At 36.3% G+C, this 12,182-nt stretch overlaps 1 protein-coding gene and 1 long non-coding RNA gene across 2 annotated transcripts in view; both read right to left on the bottom strand.

The window, feature by feature from the left end:
• Positions 1 to 12,182, bottom strand: part of LOC306855272 (uncharacterized protein) — a 390,658-nt gene that overhangs the window by 42,953 nt on the left and 335,523 nt on the right. The window lies entirely within an intron of this gene.
• Positions 1 to 12,182, bottom strand: part of LOC306855355 — a 1,003,769-nt gene that overhangs the window by 927,740 nt on the left and 63,847 nt on the right. The window lies entirely within an intron of this gene.

Below are 12,182 nucleotides of genomic sequence, written 5' to 3'. Positions count from 1 at the left end.
TTATAAATAATACACTTTAATTACAATTTATTTATTTACTTTTAAATTTTATTAAAGTTCTATTATGACCCCTTATAGTAGGTGTTTTGTTTGTTTGTTTGTTTTTGAGGGAGGGGGCACAGCAATACTATTCTGCTTAGGGCACCCATTTGGCCAGCAGCGGCCCTGGTCTTAAATATTTGAGGGTTTTTCTAGGAGATGAAGTAACTGTACAAAGAAATTGGGAAGGATTCCTTGAAAAAGTCAAAGGTTGACTTGAAAAATGGAAGTGGTTAATCCCAAATATGTCATATGGAGGTTAAACCTTAATAATTTAATTAATTATTATTAATAATTTACTAGCATAGTCTTTATGGCATAAGTTGACCAGCAGCCTCCTCTACGTTTGTTAGCAGATATTCAAGCAATTTTAGTTGATTTATTCTGGGATAAATTACATTGGGTTCCTCAGAGTGTATTGTTTTTACCCAAAGAATAAGGAGGACAAGGATTAATACATCTTCAAAGCAGAACAGCAGCTTTTCGCTTACAGTTTTTGCAAAGACTTCTTAATGGTTCAGTAACTTCCAGCTGGAAAGTAGTTTCATATAAAATATTACAAAAACTTGGACAGAACTTTTTTTTATGAACTTTTCAAAGCTGAATATCTATTGAATGCCTATTTTTTTTAGGAAAAAGAGGTTTATTTGTCAATGTTTGAATTTTGTTATAGGTCAAGCAAAGTTAGCAATTTATAGGATTAGAAAAAATAAGACAGAAATGGGTTCAGATCAAGATATTAATGCTATGTTTTTAAATCCAGAATAGCTATTGATTTTCATTTTTACAGTTCCATGGATGATCTTATTACATTTTAAATGAAATGGTGTAAAAATGAGGCTTTGTGCTCTGAAAAAATTTTTATGTAAAGAATTTTATGTAAAATTGAAAAATTGTATTTTTCAAAATTCAAATTCTCTCTCGAGGTGCATGCTGGGAAGTGGGATGAGAGTGGTGTTGGATGAGACCTGAGCTATGTGATTTCACCTAGTCTTAATTACGGTTTCTTTTTCAATTTTTTCCTTTTATTTTTTTGTTGCATGGTTTAAGGTTGATTTAGCTTTAGTTGATGTTGTAGATATTACGCAGGGAGGGATGGCGTCTCATGAGGAGACGCTGCCTTTGTCCTTGCGCAATGGCTTCAGGTGTGTGCTGGAGGACAGCGTCACAAAGCAGGTTTCCATCCAAGGATTTTTTAGCGAAAAAATATTTAGCACTTTAAAATATTTACAATATAGCTGATGGAAATGCCAATTATCGATAAAATTTCTCATGTGTCGACAAAATCTTTTTCCATTTAACTTTAGCGCATGAATTCCATATCGATACTTAAAATGTCGCAAAAATTAGTTTGGAAACAATTTTTGTGAAGAAAAGGAGCTTTAACGCTTATAAATGTGGTGTCACATGACAGAATTAGCCTATAGGCAGCGTCCGTGTTCATGATGTTGCTCACGTTAAAGCACCGTTTCCCTGTAGTTCAAAAGCGCATTAAATCATATTCATATTATTAAATTGTATCTAAAATTATTTTACACATGGTAAGAATAAGACGAGTTACCTCTCAAACATACTTATCTTAATTTGGTGTTACTAGGCTAGCCTACGTTTACATGATTTATACGAGCGTATTGGACACTCGGTGGGTTCAGGTGTAGTGCAATCAAGATGGTGATGTGTGTTTCCGGTAAGAGAAACAGGAGAGGGAATCCCAATTTAACTTCTTTAATGAAAGGAGAGTAGTATGTGTTACTTCACGCATGTGGTCTATAATAAACAGAAGAGATACAAAGAAAACAGTGGTAAATATATTAGTGAATGACACAAACATTCAGTGATTAAGTAATATGTTAATTAACATACGTGATTTGCTGATTATATTAGTAAATAAAGTAAACAATGACGAGCAGATTGCACGATCGTTGCGTATACTCAATATTACGAGCAGGGGATAAGTAAAGTCATCAATTCAATATTTCAACAATATAAAACAAACCAGATGATATGTAACTAGTAAGTGAACATACTCATTTTATTCTAATAGGATTACGCTTATTAACAAGCTCAAAGTCCGATATGAAAGCACTTGGTTTCACTTTCCATTCCCCTTTCATTTGTGACGCAGTTTAAATTACGTTCAATTAATGGGCGAATATTCACATTCAGAACAATAATGTAGGTTACAAATACAAATTATGATTTGTAGCCTGATTTGTAACCTGCTGCTGAGTCAAAATGACCGCTCCTAAAAGAGCTATGTATGCTACGTGCCACTAGGGGGCGTGGTTAGGGCTTTCTCATATGATTATTATTAATTTTTTTTACAGTGCACTGTTCAGTTTAAATAGCCTGTAGCCTTTCAGCTTGGCCACCATAACCCCGTGATATTATGCAAAGCACATTTAGTTTTACATGGATATTGGAACATGAAGTTTGTTAGCTACTTATATTTTTATTCTTGCCTTGTTCTGAGTTCTTTCTACCGTTAAATTTAAATGATTTGTTGTGGAGTGAGGGGAAAAAAATATTTTTTTCCATGTTTCTTAAATATTTTTGGCTGACTGTATTTTATTATGACATGAACAGGCTGTGTTGTGGAGTCAGTAGGCTATGCTTAACTGCGCGCGAGGTGCCGGCACGATCACTCGTGGGTTTTTTTTCCTTCTCCCCCCTGGAAACAACTTGCACTAGCCTACTCCTTCATTTGTGGTCATATAAGAGTAAGACATTATTCAAAACTATTCAAAATATTTATTTTATTTGTGTACATTCACAATAAAAAACAAAACGTACTTTTGTGAAATAAAGGAAAACTGCTGCTTTCTCAAGAGCGCATCACAAAAATGAACCGAAATTCTGCATATAGGCTGCTAATTGTTGCAGTTTTTTTTTCTTTCCTTTTTTTAATTCATTAATTATTTAGAAAAATATAATTTGCATACGGGCCTGTTTCTTTAATATATAATAGCTTATGTTTTTCTCACAGAAGCGCTGCAGGTGCGTGAATACTCACGTTCATGTTGTTTATGCTGCTTTTTACGTGTATAAAATTAATCCCCGGAAAACAAATTTAGGTATTTGTAACGGGTCAAGCCACCTATCAATTTAAATTTAATTTAATTGAAATTTAACATAATCTTGTCGGTTAACGGTTAATATGACGTCGGTTAAGAGAAATAAAATAACCGGAATGAACATTCATATTTCCTATAAACGCTAATCAGAAAAATTATAATAATACAGCTGCTACTGTTTATGATCATTGCTTGATTATCAACAGTGGCCTATCTATCTAGTCTATAACAAAGTACACAAAAAAACAAAAAAAACTCATAATTATTTTATGTAGGCCTATACAATTTAATATAGGCTTTTTTTGTTTCAAATGGATGAAGAAAAGCTAGCCTAGCCTATAATTTACGCAATAGGATAAATTATGTATGGAAACAGCTCAAGGGCAACATTTTTTTTGCGATACACCAAAACTTATGCAATAATTAGTTTTTTTAGGGATGACGTCATGACGCACACCATTTTATCGGTAAAAGGCCAGCAAAGTTTTTTTTTAATGCATATCTCTTTGTCGATAACAAAACAGCGCAAAATCTGGATGGAAACTTGATTACAGTGGAGAATGTGCTCATTTCGACTGGCGTTGAAGTAGGACATGAGAATATTGTGCCCGCTTCTCGTATGAATAGAGCCTCTACTGGCCCTTGTCTATCATGGCCTCCTAATAATCCCCAATCAAGTGATTGGCTCTATCACTCTCTCCTCTCCAGCTCTCCAGGTGTTTCGCCCACGCTGCACACCTGTCTCCGTCCACACGGTCCTCCTTTGATCCTGCACACATGGACCTAAAAACCAGAGAACACAACCCGACCCCACCCCAAACTTCCCAGGGCCAATAGACTTCTCTTTCTCATCATTATACATTCCCATATTTCATCTACTAATTGTTCCTGCAAAATTAGTCACCCCATGACAATATCAAGGATTTTTTTCAGAATCTTGATCAGTGAAAATAAATGTTTTCGTTTTAAAAAACATGTTACAGTCATTAGAAAATGTAGAAGATTGGATAAAAAGAAGAGCCTTAAAGCTTTCTTGTAAGTGGTTAGCCATGCATCATGTGGTGATCTTGTCTTTCTTTTGCTGTTGTCTTTACTCTATCCTTCCTAAACACCTACAGGTCCTTTTCAAAAAATTAGCATATTGTGATAAAGTTCATTATTTTCTGTAATGTACTGATAAACATTAGACTTTCATATATTTTAGATTCATTACAACACAACTGAAGTAGTTCAAGCCTTTTATTGTTTTAATATTGATGATTTTGGCATACAGCTCATGAAAACCCAAAATTCCTATCTCAAACAATTAGCATATCATGAAAAGGTTCTCTAAACGAGCTATTAACCTAATCATCTGAATCAACTAATTAACTCTAAACACCTGCAAAAGATTCCTGAGGCTTTTAAAAACTCCCAGCCTGGTTCATTACTCAAAACCGCAATCATGGGTAAGACTGCTGACCTGACTGCTGTCCAGAAGGCCATCATTGACACCCTCAAGCAAGAGGGTAAGGCACAGAAAGAAATTTCTGAACGAATAGGCTGTTCCCAGAGTGCTGTATCAAGGCACCTCAGTGGGATGTCTGTGGGAAGGAAAAAGTGTGGCAGAAAACGCAGCACAACGAGAAGAGGTGACCGGACCCTGAGGAAGATTGTGGAGAAGGACCGATTCCAGACCTTGGGGGACCTGCGGAAGCAGTGGACTGAGTCTGGAGTAGAAACATCCAGAGCCACCGTGTACAGGCGTGTGCAGGAAATGGGCTACAGGTGCCGCATTCCCCAGGTCAAGCCACTTTTGAACCAGAAACAGCAGCAGAAGCGCCTGACCTGGGCTACAGAGAAGCAGCACTGGAAATTTTGCATGTCATTCGGAAATCAAGGTGCCAGAGTCTGGAGGAAGACTGGGGAGAGGAAAATGCCAAAATGCCTGAAGTCCAGTGTCATGTACCCACAGTCAGTGATGGTCTGGGGTGCCATGTCAGCTGCTGGTGTTGGTCCACTGTGTTTTATCAAGGGCAGGGTCAATGCAGCTAGCTATCAGGAGATTTTGGAGCACTTCTTCCATCTGCTGAAAAGCTTTATGGAGATGAAGATTTCATTTTTCAGCACGACCTGGCACCTGCTCACAGTGCCAAAACCACTGGTAAATGGTTTACTGACCATGGTATTACTGTGCTCAATTGGCCTGCCAACTCTCCTGACCTGAACCCCATAGAGAATCTGTGGGATATTGTGAAGAGAAAGTTGAGAGACGCAAGACCCAACACTCTGGATGAGCTTAAGGCCGCTATCGAAGCATCCTGGGCCTCCATAACACCTCAGCAGTGCCACAGGCTGATTGCCTCCATGCCACGCCGCATTGAAGCAGTCATTTCTGCAAAAGGATTCCCGACCAAGTATTGAGTGCATAACTGAACATAATTATTTGAAGGTTGACTTTTTTTGTATTAAAAACACTTTTCTTTTATTGGTCGGATGAAATATGCTAATTTTTTGAGATAGGAATTTTGGGTTTTCATGAGCTGTATGCCAAAATCATCAATATTAAAACAATAAAAGGCTTGAACTACTTCAGTTGTGTTGTAATGAATCTAAAATATATGTAAGTCTAATGTTTATCAGTACATTACAGAAAATAATGAACTTTATCACAATATGCTAATTTTTTGAGAAGGACCTGTATATGGATCTTTTGAGGGTGGGTTCATTAAACATTAATGATGGGAGGGATAGACATAAACGAGCCTTAGTGTCTGAAGTAATGCAGAATAAAAAAACTGACATGTCATTTTATTGCAGGAAACCCATAGTGATATTGAGAATGAAATAGAGTGGGGGTCAGCATATACTTAGTCACTGTACAAATCTGAGCGCGGGAATTGCTCTCCTTTTTTCTCCAGATAAAAAAAGTTAGTATTGAAAATACAGAAAAAGTTAGTATTGATCAACTGCTCAGGTCTGCTTAATTGGGGTTGGAGTTAAACCAAACTAAAAAAAAGAGAAAGACAAAATAAAGTTAAAAATTATGATTCATAAATATGCACAACATCTGAAAATGCACAAAGATGAGAAGAAAGCAATGTGTTTAATGAGAACTTTCAACCCACTGAAAAATAAGAAATATTAAGTCATCAGATGCATTTTTATTTATTCTTGTTATTCTTATTATTATTCTTCAAATAAATTATAATTACCTTTTGGTTTATTGATGATTTTCAGTCTCTGAAATAGAAACATTCTATCAATTATGGATGGCATCATACATCATATGTAACGATATTTAATAGGAGATCTAACACCATGTCTACACCGAATGGCGCAACAAAATACAATAGAACCTATAATTATATGATGATGTCTACACTGGATGCAGCGCGACACAACAAACTGTAACGTAAACTGATGCCTCGTTCTATTTATGACGTACTGACACAAAGTTCAGATGACTTTCAATGGTCCCTTTGTCGCGTCCAGTGTAGACACGGTGTGAGAGCGTCTAGCTTGGGTATAGAGAATGGGAATCTATGTCATTGTGCATTGCATTCTGGGTATACAATACAAATCACCAGAGGAAAAGATGACTATTTATATTAATATTTTTAAGAGCTTCTGGCATTTTATTAGAATAAATGAATGAATATTTGAATCCCTTGTGTTATTAAAGATTGTGGTCAATTATTTATGTTTTTAAATAAGTCTCATGTTCACCAAGAAAACGGCATTTATTTGATCGTAAATAAAAACAGTAATGTTGTGAAATATTATTATTATTTAAAATAATTTTTCTATGTGAAAATATTGTAAAATGTAATTTATTCTTGTTTTCGCTAAGCGTGATTTCTGAAGGATCATGTGACACTGAAGACAGGCATAATGATGCTGAAAATACAGCTTTGATCACTTTTTAAAACAATATAGAAAACAGTTATAAAAAATGGCAATTTCACAATATTACTGTTTTACTGTATTTTAATAAAATAAATGCAGCAGTCGTGAGCATAAAAGACTTCTTTCAAATACGTGACAAATCTGACCCTTAAACTTTAGGCAGTGTATGTTTGAGGTACTACTTACTTATATGGTTCATAATGTCTAGAGATGTTCTTCGACAGGAGATACGCTCCAACTGTAGTGCACAGCCATCAGCGTGGAAGAATCTAGGAACATAATCTCTCACAGAGCCAACAATATTTATTATACAATGCCAGGTTTATTTAAACTATAGCAGAGTATACAATTTAATAACAATGTACAGAATATACAATTTACAATTACAACAGAATATTCAATTTAATAACAATGTACATGTCACGGTTTAGTTTCCTTTCAGTTCTGTTTTGACCTTATTTGGTAGTTCCTGTTCTAGTTTCCTGTCATTAGTTAATCATTGTTCATTTTCATCACCTGTGTGTAATCAATTATCTTGTTTCCTTGTTTGGTTGGTCCCTTTATAAGTCCTCAGTTCTCCCTCAGTCTTTGTCTTGGATTAATGTTAAGTTGGTGTATTATATGGTTTTTATTAAATATCTACATTTCTCCTATTCCTCTTCGTGCGCTCATTCCAAACCATTACAGTATATTATAGGTTTACTTATTTAGTAATGCTCTTACAGTGTTGCTTATATGTTTGGACATCAAAGCCCTTTTAAAATAACTAACAAGCAAACACACACACAATTTTGCAAAAGAAAATTACAGATGCATGGTGATAAAGGCAAAATATGTTGTGAAAGATGCATATAAAGTTATTTAAGCTTTCTCAGATCACCTGTGTTTTCTATTTCTCTGTCAGCAGCTCCCTTCAGAAATTGTTTAAATCAGGAACTTCTCCTGTGTCATAGAGGGTTTTTTTCTGACACTTCTGAAATCACAGAACAAGTGGTATCAATATGTGTTTAAAGATCAAAACCTGTTTTAAGTTTCAGCCCATTTTCACGCTCTGTGTAAGTGATTTATCCGATTAACTGTAATGTACAGTAACGTTACATACTTTTAGGTTAAATTAGTTTACTTCCATTCATCCTTTGACAACTTGCCAGCAAAACCTTTATATAAAAAATGCTCATCTACACATAAGATGCCATTAAAAGCCCAAACTTTCAGAAACAAGAGCTCAAGTCTATAGTTACGTTAGCTCTTATAGTTAGCCTTACGGTTGAGATGCTAACGGACTTTTTCCGAAGACACTAAACCATTTCTATAAAGTAAATATTCAACAAAAGTGTGTCATTTACATGAAAAAAAGTGTCAGGAACACTTGTATGTACTATTTGTGTAATTTTAGAGACTAAACTTACACTCAAAAAAATGATTCAGGCCCTTCTTAGATGTGACACAAATAAATACTGTTTGGATTATTAAAATAAATCTATTTTTTATAATATGCATTTACATTTAATTGATCTAACATAAAATGTTTTATTTGTTTCACTTATAAACTTTATTGATCCAATATAATTGAGTTCATTAAGGGGATCACGTTTTGCGCATGCGCAGAAGACCGCGCGTTTTGCTGCATCCACCATTTACCACCTGTGGCTGGAACTGGGTCGATGACACGTGAAAGTCCATTCTTTGGTGAGTATTCGCTTGTCTGTTCTAGTTTCGAATGTGCCTCACAATGAAATAATGCACGTTACATTCCATAATATCGACTGTGTGCAACAGGCGTGATAAAGTTAAGAGATGCGACTTTGGCTTGGTTTTCAGTAAAGTTGAGTTGGCGGTAGCAGACTGACATAGAATCAACATTTTTATCATAACGTTCCGACGTTGATTCAAAAATGTTTGCTAATCGGGGTGATTTTGAATCAACACCAGACTGTAGCGTTATTCAGCTAACGAATCAATATCATATCAACGCCGAATCGATGTTAATTTTTTAAAGCATAATAACGGTCGAATGTTACGATCAAGTAACGTTAACGTTAGGCCTAGTGAATGTGGATTCAACGCTGAGATTTGATTGACGACTGTCAATACGATTCTTATAACCTAAATTCAGCGTTGAATCAATGTCTGTTTGCCAAATGGGTAATGTTAACGTTAGGGCTTTGAGTCTTTTTCCTTAGCAGCGGGTTGGAACTATGTTTTCAAACTACTTGTCATTTGTAAAGTCAAACACAGAGTATATAAGATACTATTTACATTTATTTGACGTTTTAAAAATTATACTCAGAATATAACACTGTAAAATTCATTTGTCATGATCAAATTTCTAAACCATTCTAAATGTTAATGTTTTGATAATTTTTTATTGTCTGGTGTTCAAATGCAATTTTTACTCGTTGGTAAGCTTCTAATATATTTATTTCATCTTTGCAGTTTGATCAGTTTTTTTTACTGACTTCTGTGGCAACCTCCTAGTGATGGTAAGTATAGGCTTCTTGCTCAGCACTGGCACAAGATGATCTGTATTGTTATCATTTGTTTAATATAATATATGCCAATTGTCTTTAATCTACTTTTTAGGTCAATGTATGTGGCAGTGCAAAGAATGCAGTTTGGAACTAGCTAGCAGGTATTTGTTGTTGCAACATTTTAGACAGACTCATGGGCATATTAGGGGTAGTTATCGCTATCCTTGTCCATACACAGATTGCCCGTGTACATTTAATACATGGAGTAAGCTATTAAATCACACATACAAAAGACATGGTAAACGGCAAACTCCAAAGCCAGTAGAATTATCTACATTTCAATGCCATATGTGCTCATGCAGAGAACTAGCAACAGAAAGAGACTTTTTCCAACACATAAATGGACATCTCAGGCATTATGAAACGGTTCCGTGTGTGTTTCTAGGATGCACGTTTAAAACTAACATTTACAGTACATTCAACACCCACAAAAACAGGAAACACAACCAATATTCATTAAAAGACTTTAGAGCTGATGTCATCAGTACAAGCACTTCATTGCATCAGTCATACAATTCTACAGATGAGACAACAGAGAATGTGGATGCAGGTCTTGAATATGAAACACTAAGTTGTGGTGATGCTGAAGAATTACATCTGCCAAATTTAGTTGAGGAGAAAATTGCTTGTATTTTACTGAAGTTGGAAAATATTGTTCATGTTCCAAAGGCAGTTATTGATGAGGTCCTGTCTGAACTTCACTACATATTAAGTATAGAATCTCTGCCTGTGACAAAAGCTATTGTCTCTGATGTATTCCACAGTCATGAACTACACATTGAAGAGTCAATAGTTGATGAGCTTTCCAGTGTTCTATGCAAATCCAATCCACTGGGCATAGCAGTTGCAAAGGATGGTCCTCTAGCTACTGCATATAAACGCACAGTGTACTATACCTCTCATTTTGGTGTTATAGAGCCAATTGAGTACATACTAGATGCCCAGAAGAATAAGACCTTTCAGTACATTCCTCTGTTACAATCTTTGCAACAGTTGCTCTCTCGTAAAGATGTCCTTGAACATCTTGAAACTCTGAGAATACATGACCAGCGTTTGTCAGGTCTTCAAGAGTACAGAACCGTAAGGGACGGTGAGTACTATAAGCAAAATCCTTTTCTGTCTGCTGAAGATTTGAGAATCGCAGTTAATCTTTATATTGATGATTTTGAGATTTGCAACCCCCTTGGAACATCTCGTAAGAAGCACAAACTCTGTGGTGTCTATTGGGTTTTGGGTAATCTGCCACCAGGTTCTCATTCAACACTAACCTCAATCTATTTAGCTGTTTTGTGTAAAGCTAATGATGTCAAGGACTATGGCTACAAAAAAGTGTTGGAGCCTCTCTTACAAGACTTGAACATATTAGAACAGCACGGTGTCTTTATTTCTCAGCTTGGTCAGTTAAAAGGTTCAGTCCAGTGTGTAATAGCTGACAATCTTGCAGCCCATGGGCTAGGTGGATTTGTTGAGAGTTTTTCTGGTGGGTCAATATGCAGGTTTTGTATGGGAAATAAATCTGAATTTCAGACTAAGGATGTCAAGTCAGGTGCTTTCCAACTTAGAACCAGAGACATACATGATGCTCATGTCCAGTTTGCTCTGAAGAATGAAACCATTTGTTGTGGTGTCAAAAAACAGTGTGTTTTAACAGAGCACCTTTCACATTTTCATGTAAGCACTGGTTATCCTCCTGATATTGTGCACGACCTCTTTGAGGGGGTTGTTCCTGTTGAACTTGCACGCTGTATTGGTTTATTGATCTCTAAAAAATACTTCACACTTGATGACCTAAACACATCTATACAGACATTTCCGTACAAATGGGGGGACAAAACCAATATTCCACATGCCATACCACGCTCTTTCACATCTACCAACACTATAGGTGGCAATGCGCATGAAAATTGGAGCTTGTTAAGACTGCTTCCCCTTATAATTGGGCATCGTGTGCCAGAGGACGAACCTATGTGGCTAGTGATTCTGGACCTTAAGGACATAGTTGAATTGGTTGTGGGACCTGTTCAGAACGATGAGACAATTGCTTATCTTGAGGCCAAGATATGTGATCACAGACAGCGCTACCTTGAACTCTTTCCACATATAAAGCTCCAACCGAAACATCACTATTTGGAGCACTATCCGCAGCTGATTCGTTGCTTCGGACCATTAATTGCACTGTGGACGATGAGATTTGAAGCTAAGCATAGCTTCTTCAAGAAGGTTGCTCGCCATACAAATTGCTTTAAGAATATACCTCGTTCACTAGCTATTAAACACCAGTTCATGCTTGCCTATCACACACATTCCTCCGGTCTGAAGAAGTCATTCTTGGAGGTCACGGATGTTTCAGTTATGCCTGTTGATGTCCTTAATGAGGGAGTAGTGTCTACAGTAAAGCAGAGATACCCAGATGTGACTGAGGTTCATATGGCAAAAAATGTGTCTTGCAGTGGCATACGTTACAGTAAGGGGATGCTTATTGTACACGGCTCTGTAGATGGACTGCCTAAATTTAATGAGATCATTCAACTGTGCATTCTTAAGGAGAAGTTGTGTTTCATTGTACAAGATTTGTGTGCTTGGTACAGGGAGCATTATGGTGGCTTTGAGCTAACTGCCTCACCCACTAGAGAGGTTGCCCTAATTGAGC

This window comes from Barbus barbus, assembly GCF_936440315.1.
Source record: "Barbus barbus genome assembly, chromosome: 3".
NCBI classification, from domain to species: domain Eukaryota; kingdom Metazoa; phylum Chordata; class Actinopteri; order Cypriniformes; family Cyprinidae; genus Barbus; species Barbus barbus.
This window is presented reverse-complemented; position numbering and strand designations above follow the sequence as displayed.